This window comes from Bison bison, unplaced genomic scaffold (assembly GCF_000754665.1).
Source record: "Bison bison bison isolate TAMUID 2011002044 unplaced genomic scaffold, Bison_UMD1.0 scf7180017864531, whole genome shotgun sequence".
Lineage (NCBI taxonomy): Eukaryota > Metazoa > Chordata > Mammalia > Artiodactyla > Bovidae > Bison > Bison bison.
In genome coordinates, this window is record NW_011495081.1 from 10,825,360 (window position 1) to 10,843,399 (window position 18,040).

Consider the following 18,040-nt stretch of genomic DNA (forward strand, 5'->3'; position numbering starts at 1 on the left):
GGTGGGAAGAGAACAGAATGAATTGAAGGAGGATTGAAAATGGGAATTCCTGGGGGAACCTGATTACCCAGGCACTGCCTCACTTTCTGATTAATGTTTTGTGTCCACCCAAGGAAAGTCCTCATCTGTCCTCTTGCCTCTGAATTCTAAGCTCAAACGCAAAGGTTAAGCTTCCTGGGAGACTCTGGCAGCAGTGTGGCCTTTTCAGTGGGGACGGTTATTTTTGCCTCAGCCATTTTCACCTGGAAACCACACGGTGGCAGTGTTGCACCGTTCCTTGTGAAAGCGTCGCCCACAGCGCGGTCGCAGGCAAATTTAATTGCTCAGCAGCAACACGGGAGATGCAGGACCGGGTTGGTTTAACCAGCGAACGTTATACCTGCATTTGGTACTGCTGATTGTGTTTTCCATGGTAAAATATAGCAGACTCCAGGCAGAGTAACACATTTTCACTCCTTGTTAGAACGCGCGTGTAATTCAAGCAAATAACCTACCTGGACACATCTAAAATAAGGCTCACTTTTCTCCAAGAACAAACTAATTGGTTTTAGTCTATCCAGCCAACCACCTGCTTGAGAAGAACATTTATTGTCATAAAACGAACCACCCACCAAGACATACTATGAAAGGCCCACACATCAACATCACACGGCCAAGCTTAGCTCTGAAACAAAGCCTTACAATCTACACTCGTGGGTTCTCTTGGAGGAAACTATTTTCTCATCTTTTTGCTGTTCAGTCACTAAGTCGTGTCCTCCTGTGTTACCCATGGACTGTATGTAGCACGCTATGCTTCCCTGTCCTTCACTGTCTTCTGGAGTTCGCTCAAATTCATGTAAACATCACCATTAAAAATTCTGTTCAGAGTAGTGAATAAGCAAATGATAGGGTTGGGCATCTTTTTCCTCTTCATTAGGAACAATCTCTGAGAACACATTCAGGGTGGAGTTCTTTCAGCAGATTTTTTTTTTTTATTGTAGTTGATTTACAATGTGTTAATTCCTGCTGTACAGCAAAGTAGTTCCGTTATACATACATATATATATATATTCTTTTTAAAAATATTCTTTTCCATTATGGTTTATCAAAGGATGTTGAATATAGTTCTCTGTGTTATACAGTAGGACCCTGTCATTTATACATTCTGTATATAAAAGCTTACATCTGCTAATCCCAACCTGCCACTCCATCCCTCCCCCAAACCCTCCCACTGACACCACCAGTCTATTCTCTATGTCCATGATTCTCAGCAGATTCTCGAGTCCTCTGATTTCTGATCGTGTTTGGGGAAAAGAGACTACAATGAAATTAGGCGGTAGAATCAAATGCCACAAGGTTTGGGGCCTTGTAAAGTATGATGGACTTAGATCAAATGCTGAATACCTGTTAGTGCTTTTTAAGGTGAGGTTACATGTGTTAGGATCGTTCTATCTAGAAAAAGTTCAGGTGTAAATAAGTTGCCTTGGGGAGGGGTTAAAGGAAAGCATGTCATTAGTGAATGGTTCTCAAAAAGGCATCAGAGTTACCCAGGGGACTTAAAACACAGATTCCTGACCCCCACATCCAGAGTTTTGGATTTAGTAGGTCCTGGGTGGTGTCTGAAATCTTGCATTTCTAACAAGTGTTCTCAGCTGTTGGTCCAAGCACCACACTTTAAGAATTCTCACTCAAGATCTATTTTTCTCAAAAATGGAGCAACCAGGTGATTCCTATTTGGGTGCTTTGCAGAGAACATTGAGAAGCATTGACTCAATGGGATGAAAGGCTTGCTTTAGGATCTAAAGTTGTGAGTTCAAGTACAAGAACCATAAGCTAGGAGGTGAATGAAAAAAAGGAATGGCATAACCTCTTAGAACCTCAACTTGTCATCTAGAAAATAAGATTGTATCAGATATCAGAATTTGAGTCCTGGCTCTGCTAGTTACTGTGTGACTTTGTGCAAAATACTGGCCATTCTGAGTCCGATTCCTTACGAGTTAGAAAGGTCTTTATTTCAGAGTTGTTTTGGAAATAAACCATTTAACAGTAAGGATTTGCTAATCCTTCTCTCCCTTTAATGTTTCTTTCCTCAGGTGGCGTATTACCTGAAAGCACTCTGGTGGTAATGGTGGTATAGTCGCTAAGTCATGTCCGACTCTTTGTGACCCGATGGACAGTAGCCTGCCAGGCTCCTCTGTCCATGGGATTCTCCAGGCAAAAATACTGGAGTGGGTTGCCATTTCCTTCTCCAGGGGATCTTTCCAACCCAGGAATCGAACCAGAGTCTCCTGCATTGAGGCAGATTCTTTACCAACTGAGCTATGAGGGAAGCCTGAAAGTACTTTATGAAATATAAAACATCATAGAAGTTTTAGTTAATAGTTTGCAGAGAGATTGCTTTAGGAGCAACCTTCCTGGGCCCCTCAGATGGAGTGTTTTCATTGACCAGACTAGTTAATTCAGATAAATTGGCTATTTTCTTTCCATGATTTCACATTTGTTTGATTGAAATCACTGGACAAACCCAGAGTTCACATATTGCAGGAGGAAACACTGATAACTTCTGGAATCTTCTCCAGAATGGGTTGGTCAGTTCTGCTTCCCTCTTTCAGGTCCCATTTTTTTAAAAAACATATCTATTTGGCTGTGTTGGGTCTTAGTTGCATCTTGCGGTGTGTGGGCTCAGTAGTTGTGGCTTAGCTGCCCCATGGCATGTGGGGTCTTAGTTTACCAGCCAGGGGAACCCTTGTGCCCTGTATTGCAAGGAGGAGTCTTAACCACTGGACTACTAGCGAAGTCCCTCAGCTCCCGTTTTAAAAGAGAGGAATAAAGACTCAAGAGCCGGATGATTTAGTGTAACTTGGCTTAGGGAATGGGGGTTGGTGGGTGAGGAGTCTGGTTGGCGTCTTCTCATGCCCCAGGAGAGGATGGTATCCAAGCAGCATGAACCAGCTGGTTTCCACATTATTGCTGCATCTGCCTGATGTCAGGATGACTTGTTATACGGTGGGAAAAAGTTGGTTAGATGAATGTTGGTCTGAAGATGTTAAAGACCTAACTCTGTTTCTTCCTGAAACTAGCTGTATCACCTGGGTTAGCCATTTCCCTCCACAAAGCCTCGGTTTCCCCATCTATAAAATGACAGATTTGCATGAGATCACGCTTCTCAAGTAGCAATCTGTATCTAGGATTCATGGACCACCCCAAACTCCAAATCTTGTACTTGTGCATTTCAATGGAGAGGGGACTCAAAGCTTTCCTCAGATTCCTTTAAAAGGGTCTGTGGCACCAAAAAGTTTATCCTCAGGGGTCACTGTTGACCTCAAGTCTAGCTCTGCACCTCTGCCTCTACTGCTAAATACCCATTTCTACTGGATGTTTCATTCCACAATTCAAAGAGATAAACTAGATCTTTTTTTAAAAAGATTTTTTATATTGATATATCGCCAATTAACAATGTTGTGATAGTTTCGGGTGGAGCGCAAAGAGACTCAACCATCCATATATAGGTATCCATTCTCCCTCCAAATCCCCTCCCCTTCTGGCTTCACAGAACAGTGAGCTGAATTTCCTGTCCTATACAGTAGGTCCTTGTTGGTTATCCATTTTAAATATAGCAGTGTGTCCATGTCCATCCCAAACTCCCAAGGTATCCCTTCCCCCCAACCTTCCCCACTGGTAACCATGAATTCTTTCTCTAAGTCTGTGATCAACCAGCATTTTGGGTATTGTATAGATACCATTAAGGGAAATTTACCTTTTAAGCAATGGTGAAAGAATGGAAAAAGATTAATGGCAAACAAAAGGATAAAGCCTTAGAAAGTCTTCTTGGTGCTATATAGCAGAAGCTTTGTAAACGTACCACTACAGAAACTGGGCTTTATCAGTATACTTGGAATTGATCAGATTTAAAGTGATGGCTACTCACTAAGTCAGTTCACATGAGATTGATGGATAAACTAGAATGCCAATGTGATTATTTACAACGAGAGAGAACTCCTGCCTGTGCCTGGATGGCCCCTTTACCAGGCATTGAGCTGCATTATCAATCAGCAGACTGTTGAGTAAAGATTCAGAGCAAAAGGATGCAGATAGCTTTGAGGAATGTGTCTTTTGGGTCAAGGTAAGGTCTCAGCGTGCCAGTATCGTCGATGATGCTTCAGAAAGAACTCGGTAGACTTTTGGCTTTGTCCCACTCAGTGCTGATTTGTTTGGTTTGCCTTTTGGTGGGCACCCTTGTTCCCAAGTTCTCTGGGGGCATGCTTCACTTTGTCCCCGAGGTGCTACCTAAAAAGCCTATTATATTCCTTACTGAATGAAATGATTGTCTTGTACAAACCCAGGTAAGTTGATGAGATAGACAGCGTGCTTTTCTATTCACAACATGCTTAAGATTGTTGACCCACGTCGGAAGCAGATTGAGTATCTGACCTCATTTACCACAATGAGACACATCATTCTTCTTGAGTTTCTAATAACCTTTTCCATGAAATGAGCCTTTTGTTCAAATATACACACTTTTTATCAGTTGTTCTCACTATAAGAGCCTGTAGCTAAAAGAAGTCTCTTATCTAGTACTTGGCATCCTCTCTATTCGCAGAAGAGACTAACTGCTCATTTCTTGACTAACTTGTCAGACAGAAGAACAGATCTTTTAGCACTTTGGGGGTGATCCTCTTTACTTTATGCATCCCATAGAATCGTGATAAGATCATCAGGAAGCTCCTGCAGATCCTTATCCATCTGGACAGGCATTTTTGTAAATTAAATCAGTCCTCATCACAGAGTTCTAAATAGTCTGCCTTCCAGAGAGAGAGGCAAATACACGGTAAGTGTACGTCACAAGCAAGCCTGATGTAGAAACGCAAGCATTTGTACAAAACAGTCAAGACATTGTCACTGTTCCGGGTGATCTCCTCACTAATTCTCTCCTGGAATACCTGCGTTACGATTTGACTTATGAAAAATTATTTACCCAGAGCTTGTCAGAAGCAGATATACTGTATAAAGTGAAATGCCAAGTTGGAAATCATGCTGCTTCATTCTTGGGATGCTAGTGATGCAAAAATCAGAGGCAGAAAATTTCAGTAAATCAATCCTGTAGAATAGAATGCTAGCTACAGTCAGACTCCTTGACCTCTTATTTCCACGCGACTGTCCACAATTCTATCAATGCCAGGCAGGAGGTACAGATATGAAATAGGTGAGGCTTGCTTTAGTCCCTCATTCCTCTTTTGGGCTTCCCTGGTGGCTCAGTGGTAAAGAATCTGCCTGCCAATACAGGAGACACAGGAGACGTGGGTTCGATCCCTGGGTCGGGAAGACTGCTCTGGAGAAGGAAATGGCAACCCACTCCAGTATTCTTGCCTGGAGAATCCCATGGACAGAGGAGCCTGGCAGGCTATAGTTCCTGAGGTTGCAAGGAGTCAGACACGACTTAGTAACTAAACAACTGCAGTAACAATATTCCTCTTTTGACTTGTTTTCCACCCTTGATGGTAACCTGCCCAAACTATTCAGCTCCAGCTGCTGCTGCTGCTGCTGCTAAGTCACTTCAGTTGTGTCTGACTCTGTGTGACCCCATAGACGGCAGCCCACCAGGCTCCCCCGTCCCTGGGATTCTCCAGGCAAGAACACTGCAGTGGGTTGCCATTTCCTTCTCCAATGCATGAAAGTGAAAAGTGAAAGTGAAGTCGCTCAGTCGTGTCCGACTCTAAGTGACCCCATGGACTGCAGCCTACTAGGCTCTTCCATCCATGGGATTTTCCAGGCAAGAGTACTGGAGTGGGGTGCCATTGCCTTCTCCGTCAGCTCCAGCTACTCTCTTTCAATTCTTTGAGGCACTGGAACACCAGTGCCACAGAAAAATGTCTAAATTTATCTAGATGTATCTGAGGCATAAATGATTGATCATGGTTTGATATGTGATCTACCATACATGGTATTTGCATTTTAATAGGAAAAACACAAAATAATTTATTTCTTGGTCTAAAATTTCAGTCTATAGCAACATGGTAGCCCAAGTTTTGGGGAGTGGTAGTTGGAGAAGGCAATGGCAACCCACTCCAGTGTTCTTGGCTGGAGAATCCCAGGGACTGGGTAGCCTGGTGGGTTGCCGTCTATGGGGTTGCACAGAGTCGGAAATGACTGAGCGACTTCACTATCACTTTTCACTTTTATGCATTGGAGAAGGAAATGGCAACCCACTCCAGTGTTCTTGCCTGGAGAATCCCAGGGACGGGGTAGCCTGGTGGGCTGCCGTCTATGGGGTCGTACAGAGTCGGACACAATTGAAGCGCTTTAGCAGCAGCAGCAACAGTAGGAGCCAGGGGTATGGACAGTCCCTTAACTCAGACCTGTGTCATATTTCTCAGCCTGAATTCTCTATACTTGTTTCATACTGTGCGGTTGGTATAAATAACACAATGATTACTGCCACGCCTTTGAGATCAAGCATGCATTAACCTGTGGGGTTGTTTTATAGTAATTAAGTGATATAACCTCTCTGAGGTTGGTGTGTGTATTGAAGGCTTTTGTAGTTGATTAGCAGAGGAATGAAAAAGAGTTTAATCAACCACCAACGTTGTTAGGCTCAAGTTTACACTAGCACCTCATTTGCGAATGTGCTGGGAGAAGGAAGGAAGGAAAGAAGAAGGGCAGGGAAGGATGCAGGAAGGAAGATTTCCATCCACATACATGTGGCACATATGCTCTTTCAGTTTCATGGTGGGGTGGAGAAGACCTGTTCTTCCGTTTCTCAGTCCCACTGCTGGGCTGGGCTGCAAGCTGACCTCCTTCAGGCTCTGGGCTCAGCTGGGGAGTGAGTGATGCTGATAAGGGGGCCAAGAATAGAATTTCCTTCCAGAGTGGGGCCAGCTGGTTTTGTCCCTAGTCAGAGACTGCTGAAACCTCTCACTCAGCCATGATGGAGTCGTTAGTTCCAGAGTAACAAGGATGAGAATACATAGATAAACCTATATAGCACATTCCAAAGTTGGGGAATGTATCCAAAGATAAAGTCTTTCGATAGGGTTATAGTACTATTATTTGCTGCTGTTTTAGTTGCTCAGTTGTGTCCAACTCTTTTGTGACCCCATGAACTTGTAACCCACCAGGCTTCTCTGTCCATGGGATTTCCAAGGCAAGAATCCTGAGGTGGGTTGCCATTTCTTTCTCCAGGGGGTCTTCCCGACTTAGGGATTGTACCTGCATCTTCTGCATTGGCAGGCGGATTCTTTACCCCTGAGCCACCAGGGAGGCCCGGGGTAGTACTGTTATAGCTGTGTGTAAAGAATAACGCTCTCCTCCCCACTCCCTTAGCCCTTCATTTGTCCAGTGTTTATTATAGCTCATACCCTTTTCTGGGGTTGGTGCTGAGGAAAATACTAAGACTGATGCAACATAATTCCTGACCTCAAAGAGTTTCCAGTAAAGTAGGGGAGAAACGTCCATGCTGTTTTCCATAACGGCAGTACCAATTTACATTCCCACCAACAGGGTACCAGGGTCCCCTTTTCCCTAAATTCTTGCCAACATTTGTTACCTCTTTTTAAGAAATATCCATCCTAACAGGTATGAAGTGATATTTCACTGGCGTTTTTGTTTGCATTTGCCTGATGAGTCCCTTTTTATGTGCCTTTGGCCAAGTCTGTGTCAGCTGTGGAGAAGTGTCTATTCAGGTCCTTTGCCCATTTTATTTATTTTTTAAATTTAATTTTTATTTATATTGAGTTATGGTTGATTTCAATGTAGTGTTCGTTTCAAGTGTACAGCAAAAGGATTCAGTTATACATATACCATTCTTTTTCAGATTCTTTTCGCATATAGATTATTACAGAATACTGAGTAGAGATCCCTGTGCTCTACTATATGTCTTTGTCCTTTGCTCATTTAAAAATTTGGCTGTTGAGTTATATAAGTTTTCTATATTTTTACATGTCAACCATACTTCAATAAAGTGGTTTTAAAAACGTGGGGACAGTCTAGAAAACGAACATTTAGAGTGGTTTGTTCTGTATGTTGTATGAAGTCAACAGGGAGGAGAGTGTAATGGATTATTTCTAGGGGGAAACATAGACTGCTTTTAGAGGAGATATCTACTGACTTGGATCATGAAAAATGGGTAAGAGTTAGTTAGGTGGATGGCTGGAAGACTGGGATACTCCAGCTGGAAGTAACAACACCACACTTGTAGCTTTCTGTGGCTAAAGTGTAACACAGTAGGGTAAGTGGAGTGATCAGAGACTAGACTGATCAGAGATTAGTAGGTAGAGGTCAGCAGGGGGCTTTTGGGCTATGCAGACAAAACTTTGGAATATACATTTTGGGCAATAGGGAGCTTTCAAAATTTTTTATCTGGAAAAATATTTCAAGTGAAAGTGAAGTCGCTCAGTCGTGTCCAATTCTTTGCGACCCCATGGACTGTAGCTCTCAAGGCTCCTCCATCCATGGGATTTTCTGGGCAAGAATAATATTGGAGCGGGTTGCTGTTTCCTTCTCCAGGGGATCTTCCTGACCCAGGGATGGAACCTGGATCTGCTGCACTCCATGCAGACTCTTTACCATCTGAGCCACCAGGGAAGCCCCTGGAAAAATATTTCATCTGTAGTAAAATCAATTTTTCTAGAACAAACCCTTATGCTAGTTCTATGGATATCAGACCAAAATTGGTAGCATAACCAAGTAGGGAAGAGAGTCATGGTCCAGGTGAGAGATGAGAGGGTCCAAACTCAGACAGTTGTAGTGAGTATGGAGGGCAGGGGACAGCTTTAGGTGATAATTAGTAAACTGTGCATGTGTGGGTGCTCTGTTGTGTCCAACTCTTTGTGACCCCATAGACTGTAGCCCACCAGGCTCCTCTGTCCATGGGATTCTCCAGGAAAGGATACTGGAGAGAGTTGCCATTTCCTTCTCCAGAGGATTTTCCTGACCCAGAGATCAAACCCACGTATCCTGTGTCTCCTGCATTGGCAAGTGGATTCTTTACCACTGAGCCACCCAGGAAACCCAGTAAACTGGTATAATCCAATTAACTAGATGCACGGACGTTCTTAGAGAAACAGTAGAAAAAACTCTTAGAAAGGAAACAGAAGACACTGAGGGTATTTTTTTTTTTTCCAAGGATAGGAGAACTACCTCTCTTTCAGAGTCAGCAGTTTCAGAGAGTGAGATGATCTTGGGTTCTGGGGCCTGATGGGGGAAGTTCCCATGAGGCTCCCAGATAGATGCGATACAGAGGCAGGAGAGCAGGATGCCCTGAATGAAGAATGGAGAGGAATGCCCTTGCATTTCATCACAGGCTAACCCTGGGTGGCCTTTCAGGCCAGATTTTTATTACAGTGTTAATAATAATAGCCATCAACTACACAGCGCTAAGCACTTAGGTATATTAGCTCATTTAATGATCAGGAAACTGAGGCTCAGAGAGAACGATAGCTTGTCTAAGGCAGAGTCAGAAAGGAGTAGCACTTTGCGCCTGGGCAGCCTGGCTCCAGCATGCGTATGGTTATCACTCAGTTTTCTCCCGAATAATTGATGAGAGAGGACACGAGACCATAAAACCCTGGGTTATGTCTGTTTCCTTATCCCAGTGATTCCAAAATGAGTCACTCCAATTTGATGTGAGCTTTAAAACAGAGAGAGGGAAGGCTATTGTCCTTATGTCTGTAAATTCAGTGCATTCAGGTGAGAGTGAGTGAGTGAGAAGGGAGATCATTAGGTAGAAAGGTTCTGGGATGCCTGTACTTCTGGTTGAACCTTTGGGGGATGAACTGATCACATTTGAATGCTGTCTTTTAAAATTTATTAAAAAATTTTTCTTTTGGCTGTGCTGTGTGGCATGTGGGATCTTAGTTCCCCGGCCAGGAATCAGGACCCATGTACCCTGGAGTGGAAGCCTGGAGTCTTAACCACTAGACAGCCATGGGAGTCCCTAGGAAATGCTGTCTTATCAGAGCTACAGGTGATATTATTGAACCTGTGTCTTTCCTCATCAACCCGCTCCTGGAAATGGTGGGTAGCTGAAACAAAGATACAAAGAAGATTAGAGGCAACTGAGACCTAGCCAAGCCTTGGACCTGGAAGATGAAAGGTTGAGCCTGTTTGAAATTGCATCTCCTGGACCTACTTCAGTGCCTGGGCTTTCAGAGAGAATTGTGGCACACACACTTTACTTTTAAAAGGTAAAACATTGACTCTTCTGGAGACAAGAAAACTCTCTTTAGCTGTGGACTAATGCTCGAGTTGAACGTAGGGAATCACTGTCTCCATGGCTTTTTAACCCCCGGGTAGTGTTTTAGAGCAATTACCTGTACAGTTAGTTGCTATAGTTACCTATTGTCTATGCTTCCAGAGGAGAAATCTCTAGCTCAGACGGTTAGCAGGAGAGAAACAGGTGCTCAGATCTAACAAAAAAAGTGGGACATGCAGAAAAAACATCTGTATCCATCCAGTGGCAAGTTCTGGAACATCTAGCCTGTTCACCGGCCAGTGATCATGTATCTCTACCTCTTTTCCCATGGGAATCACCCCAGTTCACAGGGGCAAGCCCCCAAGAGTCATGTGTGAAATAGGTGATGTGATCACCGTGGTTATAACTAATTGGACCGTCTCGAACACCTGACCTCAAATGGGACCATCAGGATTCTCTCCCCTGGAAACTGGGACTGAAGCTTTTCTAGCTACTCTGTGTGGATAAATGGCAGGACCTGTCCAAGGGAGGTTTTCAGCCTGGAGACTATTCTCTATCTTGTGGAAAGAGGGGAAAGAGAGAAGATGCCTGTTTGCAGAGGAAGCAGGGAGGGGAGGGAGAGTGTCTTGAGGGTTTTTCTGTTTCAGGTTCTTTCCTTCTTAAGGCATGATTGTTTTCCTGCCTTGGATGTTTTCTGTTGGTTTTTTCTTTTGGTGATTATGATGATTATTTACTCACACTGAGTTAGTTTCTGTTACTTGTCACTAACATCTTCCCCAGTGGCTCAGCGCTTAAGTGTCTGCCTGCAATGCAGGAGACGCAGGAGATGTGGTTCACTTCCTGGTCAGGAAGATCCTTTGGAGGAGGAAATGGCAACCCACTCCAGTATTCTTACCTGGAGAATCCCATGGAGGGAGGAGCCTGGTGGTCCCCAGTTCATGGAGTTGCAAAGAGTCGGACACAACTGAATTGACTGAGCACACTCGCCCGGGCGCGCTGGTCGTCACTAAACACTTAAACTCTGCTTGAACATGTCCTCAAGACCACCATTATGGGCTGAATTGTGTCCTCCCCCACTCAAATTTATATGTTGAAGTCCTAACACTCAGGACCTCAGAATGTGACTGTGTTAGGAGCTAGGGTCCTTAAAGAGGTTAAGTAGGTTAATGTGAGACCATTTGCGTGGGCTTTAATCCAGGATGACTGGCGTCCCTATAAAAGATTAGGACACAGTCTCCGAGGAAATAGCACGTGAAGACACAGAGAGAAGGCTACCATTCACGAGCCAAAGACAGAGGCCTTTGGGAGGAGCTAAACCTGACACTTTGATCTTGAGCTTCCAGTCTCCAAAGTTGTGAGATTTGTATCATTCCTTTTTACATTCTGCACATAAGGGATGTCATATGATATTTCTCCTTTTCTTAGAGATTTCATACTGAGTGAAGTAAGTCAGAGAGAGAAGGAGAAATATTGAATGATATCCCTTATGTGTGGAATCTAAGAAGAAATGACAAAAACAAACTTATTTACAAACAGAAACAGACTCACAGAGAACAAACTTAGGGTTGCTGAGGGGAGGAAGAGGGGAAGGGGTAATTGGGGAGTTTGGGATGGATGTGTGCACACTGCTATATATAAAATGGACAGCCAACAGGGACCGACTATCTATCACAGGGACCTCTGCTCCAGGCTGTGTGGCCGCCTGGATGGAAGGGGAGTTCGGGGAGATGGATACATGCATGTGTATGGCTGAGTCCCTTTGCTGCGCACCCTAAACAATCACAACGTTGTTAATTGACTGTACTCCAAAGGGAAATAAAAAGCTAAAACCCCCCAAAATTGTGAGAAAAAAAAAGTCTGTCATTTACGCCACCCAGTCTGTGGTCCTTTGTTAAGGCAGCCATAGCAAACCAATACAACCACTGTCTAAGTTATGAGACTATCATTTCTCCTTCCTTTGCCCCCGACAAAGGAAACTCAATAATAGAAAAACTGCTGCTGCTTTTCTTAATGGAGATCCTTAAAGAAAGAAGCAAAAAGATCTTTTACTTTGGCTAAAAAGTAAACCAACAACTCGCATTTGAGGATCGAAGGAGTACAGCTCTGGAGGAATCTATCTTCTTAATGCTGTTGTTTGGCTTCAGTGAAAAGCGTTCAGCTTGATGTCTTCCCAAGGAAAGGTGCCTGCTAAGCTTTAATTTTACATGGGAAAATAATTGTTCTTTTACTAATTGAAAGAATGGGAACTCTTTCTTCAATTCATTTACACTCAGGTGAAAAGAAAACGAGTCATTTTGCAGGAAGTACAGGACTTGTGGACTCTTCCTGGTGCCCTTGAGTTCTGAGGTCAGGGTAGAAAAGGTTTCTCCATCAGTTATCATCACATTAGAGAATTATGTAGAGAAAAGTGTCCGGGTCTTGTTTTTAATCAGGATGAGGTGTTTAGGGAAATGCTGTTGAGATTAAAAAAAAAAAAGTTGAGAGGAGAGATGAAGGCCAAGAGTGAATAGAAAAAGAAAAAGATGTTGATTCAACTGAACTACAGTGGCATTTAAAAGGTCACTGAGCAGAGATAAGGTGGGAAGAAAATAGGAATGTTTGTAGACTCAGATAACACAATATGTGCTAATAGAAACGGGCACTGAAAGAATTCTGGCATTTGTGTTTGTGCTTCAGGGTAATTTGTCTTGAAAGGAGGTGAGGAGAGGGACTTTGGGGCATTTTGTGATGTCCTCCTGTTTTTGAGGAATAGAATTTATTCTGTGGTTACCACAAGAATATATATGGCAGATAAGATCCAACTCATATATGCAGTTCTGAATATTTGAAACATTATCTCCCTGGAGGATTTTATGTTGAGATAGATTCTGAAGATGTATTCAGATTCAGTGGGAAAAGGTATCGATTAGGGGTGAGTCATGCATGAATACATGAATGCTGTCCATGTGCCACCCATGACACCAAAAGTCACAAATTGATGATCCGTGGAACAAATGGGACTGTAAGAGGTTTTTCTTGACCCAGGTGGCCTTTTAAAATTAAAAAAATTATGAGTTAGACATTTTGAAAGTAGAATGATTTCATAAGAAAAAAAAAACTCAACAGCTTCAGCTTCTCTTAAAAATTGTTAACTCCAGCAATATTGGTTATTCCCAGATGACAACACAATAGAGTTAGGTATTGGCGTAGTTCAAGCATGCCCCTAGGGACTAGGATGTGTGACTTACAGGTTAATAAAGTCTTCTGTGAGTTCAAGGATCATGAGGCTGCAGATTGAGGAACTCGCCAGTAGATGATGCTGCAAGTCAGGAGGGATTAAAGCGTTAACCTCATCCCAGCCAGAGGGGCAGACTAGAGGGCAGATGTGTGACCAAAGCAGATGGAGATTTAGCAGGGTTTGTAAGAATAAGAGATGCCCCACAGCGTTGCCGAAAGAAATGGGGAACGCAGTCTTTTCTGGTGAGGTTGGCAGCCTGAAATTCTGCAAGGAAGGAGCTATGCCTGGTAAAAGCTGAATTCTGGAGAAATCCTCCTTATGCCACTTCTGGGCATCATCTATTGAGGGTTGAAAAGTGAGATATGGTATCAGTTTCTTTTTTCAAAGGTTTTCAATGGAATCAACACTATAGACTAAACCACTCCTCTAAACCCTAGACCTGTATGTCCAACTCATCTATTTGCCAACTTCATAGTGTCAATAACACTTCAAACATAAGTGTCCAAAATGAGACTCATTTTTTCCCTAGATCTAGTCCTTTCCGTCTATCGCAGCGAACAGCACCTCCCTCCATTGTTATGAAAAACAGGAACCTCTTGCTCATCCCTGCCTCCTCCCTACTCCTGGTCCAATCATTACAAAGCCCTGTTAATTTTGTTCCTAAGTGAGAAGGAGATGACAGAGGATGAGATGGCTGGATGGCATCGCTGACTCGATGGACGTGAGTCTGAGTGAACTCCGGGAGTTGGTGATGGACAGGGAGGCCTGGCGTGCTGCGGTTCATGGGGTCACAAAGAGTTGGACACGACTGAGCGACTGAACTGAACTGAACTGAAGTATCTGTTTACTCCGCCCCCTTCCCTTTGGCTGTACTGCTCTCAGACTCCTCACTTCCATCACTTTTTGCAAAAACAAAGGTCTCCTCATTGATCTCTCACACCCCTTTCACCGCACTTTTCACATGGCAACAATAGTCACCCTTACAAAATCCCAAATGGACAACGTCCCCTCCCTGCTTCAGATAGTCCAGAGGCCTCCTATGGTTCTCAGAACACAAGCCACACTTCTTTGCACGTTCTCGCATCCTCACAAAGTCTTGGCGTTTGCTTCTTACGTGCCTCACAAAGCTTGTCACCCTCCTCTCTACCTTAGTAAATCTATCTTCATAGGAAAGCGGATCAGCCCAGTTCCAAGTCCAAAGCATGACTGGGGGTGTGCTCCTGTAAGGGAAAAAGAACTGAGACAAATTATTCTGCTTTTCTTTGGGTGATACTTGATGTTTAATGTCTTCTTTTAGAGCTTTTTTGAGATCGCAGCGGTCAGTTCCAGACATTGCCTGCAGTTTAAAGGTCAGCAGCGCATCTTTACTTATAACCTATAAAAGAGTCTCTGTTTCACATGCTTGAACTGAATAGTGATCAAGTGGCCCAGGGCCAATTTGAGAGTCAGCCTTCTAGTCCCTCTAGAAGCAAATTTTAGAAATATCTGGTGTTGATCCTTTCGGTAAGCCGTCTTAATTTCAGAGGACTGCTTCCTCCAAGTTTCCTGTTTGCTCTTGGGGGGTGACATCCTAAACCCTGCGTAGTCATCCCTCACTATTTAGTAGAAGTGGATGATCGTTTATGGAGATGCTCTGACCAATATGCTGGAGAAAGGAATGGCAGCCCACTCCAATATTCTTGCCTGGAGAATCCCATGGACCGAGGAGCTGGGCGGGCTTCAGTCCATGGGGTCACAAAGAGTCAGACACGACTGTGCGACTAACACTTTCTGACCAACATGGTAGTCACTTGGTATATGTGGTTATTTAAATTTATTAAAATTAAGTGAAATGCAAATGTAGTTCTTCAGTTGCAGGGGGAACTATATTTTAATGTGCCATCCACCATTTTGGATGGTGAAGATACAGAGTGTCATCGTAGCAAGGTGTATTGGACAGCACTGCTATGGAGCTTGGGGAACGCAATGGCACCCACTCCGGTGCTCTTGCCTGGAAAATCCCACGGACGGGAGAGCCTGGTGGGCTGCAGTCCATGGGGTTGCGAAGAGTCAGACACGACTGAGCGACTTCTCTTTCACTTTTCACTTTCATGCATTGGAGAAGGAAATGGCAACCCACTGCAGTGTTCTTGCCTGGAGAATCCCAGGGACGGGGGAGCCCGGTGGGCTGCCCTCTATGGGGTCGCACAGAGTCAACACGACTGAAGCGACTTAGCAGCGGCAGCAGTGGCAGCAGCTACGGACCTTCCCACAGAGGGATCTTGGCTTGACATGTATGATGTGCCTAGAATGACAGGTTTTAATTAAAAACAATCAATCGCCTTTTAGGTGACAGTTGCTATTATTTTGCTTTCAGTAAAACCATAAGGAAGGAAAGTGAATCTATGAGGTCTGGAGATAAGGAAATGGGTCAAAAGATAAAACATGGAAGGCAGCTAAATCTGAAGAGGGAACTCCGTGTAAGGGTCCTAGGGGCGGTGGGGGGCAGAGGCTGGGTTTGGGTGTTTGTTTTCCCTCTATTATGGTGGCTCCTATGTGGATACAGACAGGATTATGACGTGATTTGTGTCCACAGGAAAATCCAGTCTCAAGCCCTTTTCACTTTTGTATAGGATTAGGCTCACTGTCAAGGAGAAAAATGAACAGTCCTCCTTCTGGGAATAGGACAACTAAATACAAATGATGTACACCCTTCCAGAAATTCCTGCCCCTGTCACAACACCACCATTCATGTTATGAAGCACCTTTGACATGCATGTTGCCTTCACATATCTTCTTTCATTTTCTTGCCTGTTTCCCCCCTTGCCCCCACCTTTTTTTGTTTTTTGTTTTTCCTGTGTGTGTTTTTAAAACTTTTTTGATGTTTTAAAGTCTTTATTGAACTTGTTACAACACTGCTTCTGTTTCACATTTTGGTTTCTTGGCCAGGAGGCAGGTAGGATGTTAGATCTCTGACCAGGAATTGAACTCATGCCCCCTGCATTGGAAGGCAAAGTGTTAACCACTGGACAGCCAGGGAAGGCCCCCTTCCTTCCTTTCTTTCTTTTTTCTTTTCTTTTTGTTTTTCTTCTGAGGCTGTAGCAAAGTGGACAAGTCTGTTTTGGTGCTTGGTAAAGGTAAGTACTCTTACCTGGAAAATCCCATGGATGGAGGAGTCTGGTAGGCTGCAGTCCACGGGGTCGCTGGGAGTGGGACACGACTGAGTGACTTCACTTTCACTTTTCACTTTCATGCATTGGAGAAGGAAATGGCAACCCACTCCAGTGTTCTTGCCTGGAGAATCCCAGGGACGGGGGAGCCTGGTGGGCTGCTGTTGTTGGGGTCGGACACGACTGAAGTGATTTAGCAGCAGCAGCAGCAGCAGCAAAGGTAGGTAATTAGATTACATTAGAGCTCAGCTGAATGATTACTATTGTCCTTCTAGCTAATGAGGCTAGGAAGAGCTGATGTTCATCAAGGATTTAGTATGTTCCAGGCTTTGTGCTAAGGGCTGCATATGCCTGATCTCATTTATACTTAAGGAAATCTCTGAGCTGGTTTCCATAATGTGCAAGAGTACAGGTCCCTATTCTGGTCCTACCATTTACTAGCTGTGCCTCAGTCTCCTAACTGAAGACAGTTCATGGTATTTGCTTCACTTTTTATAGGATTAAATGAATTATATGGAAACCACGTAGAATGGTATTCATATACAAGAAGCATTCAACAATTGTTATTACTGTTATTATTCCTATCTCTACTGGTGAAGAAACATGGGCTTAAGGAGGCTTGAAGTAAAAGTATTAGTCGCTTAGTCATGTCCGACTCTCTGTGACCCCATGGACTATAGCTCGCCAAGCTCCTCTCTCATTGGAATTCTTTAGGCAAGCATACTGGAGTGGGTAGCCATTTGCTTCTCCAGGAGATCTTCCCAACCCAGGGATTGAACATGGGTCTCCCGAATTGCAGGTGGACTCTTTATTGTCTGAGCCTCCAGGGAAGCCCTCAGTTCAGTTCAGTCACTCAGTCCTGTCTGACTCTTTGTGACACTATGAACCGCAGAACGCCAGGCCTCCCTGTCCATCACCAACTCTCGGAGTCCACCCAAACCCATGTCCATTGAGTCAGTGATGCCATCCGACCATCTTATCCTCTGTTGTCCCCATCTCCTCCTGCCCTCAATCTTTCCCAGCATCAGGGTCTTTTCAAATGAGTCAGCTCTTCGCATCAGGTGGCCAAACTATTGGAGTTTCAGTTTCAACATCCGTCCTTCCAAAGAACACCCAGGACTGATCTCCTTTAGGATGGATTGGTTGGATCTCCTTGCAGTCCAAGGGACTCTCGAGAGTCTTCTCCAACACCACAGTTCAAAAGCATCAATTCTTAGGTGATTAGCTTTCTTTATAGTCCAACTCTCACATCCATACATGACCACTGGAAAAACCAGAGCCTTGACTAGACGGACCTTTATTGGCAAAGTAATGTCTCTGCTTTTTAATATCCCATCTAGGTTGGTCATAACTTTCCTTCCAAGGAGTAAGAATCTTTTAATTTGATGGCTGCAATCACCATCCGCAGTGATTTTGGAGCCCAGAAAAATAAAGTCAGCCACTGTTTCCACTGTTTCCTCATTATTTGCCATGAAGTGATGGGACCAGATGCCATGATCTTCGTTT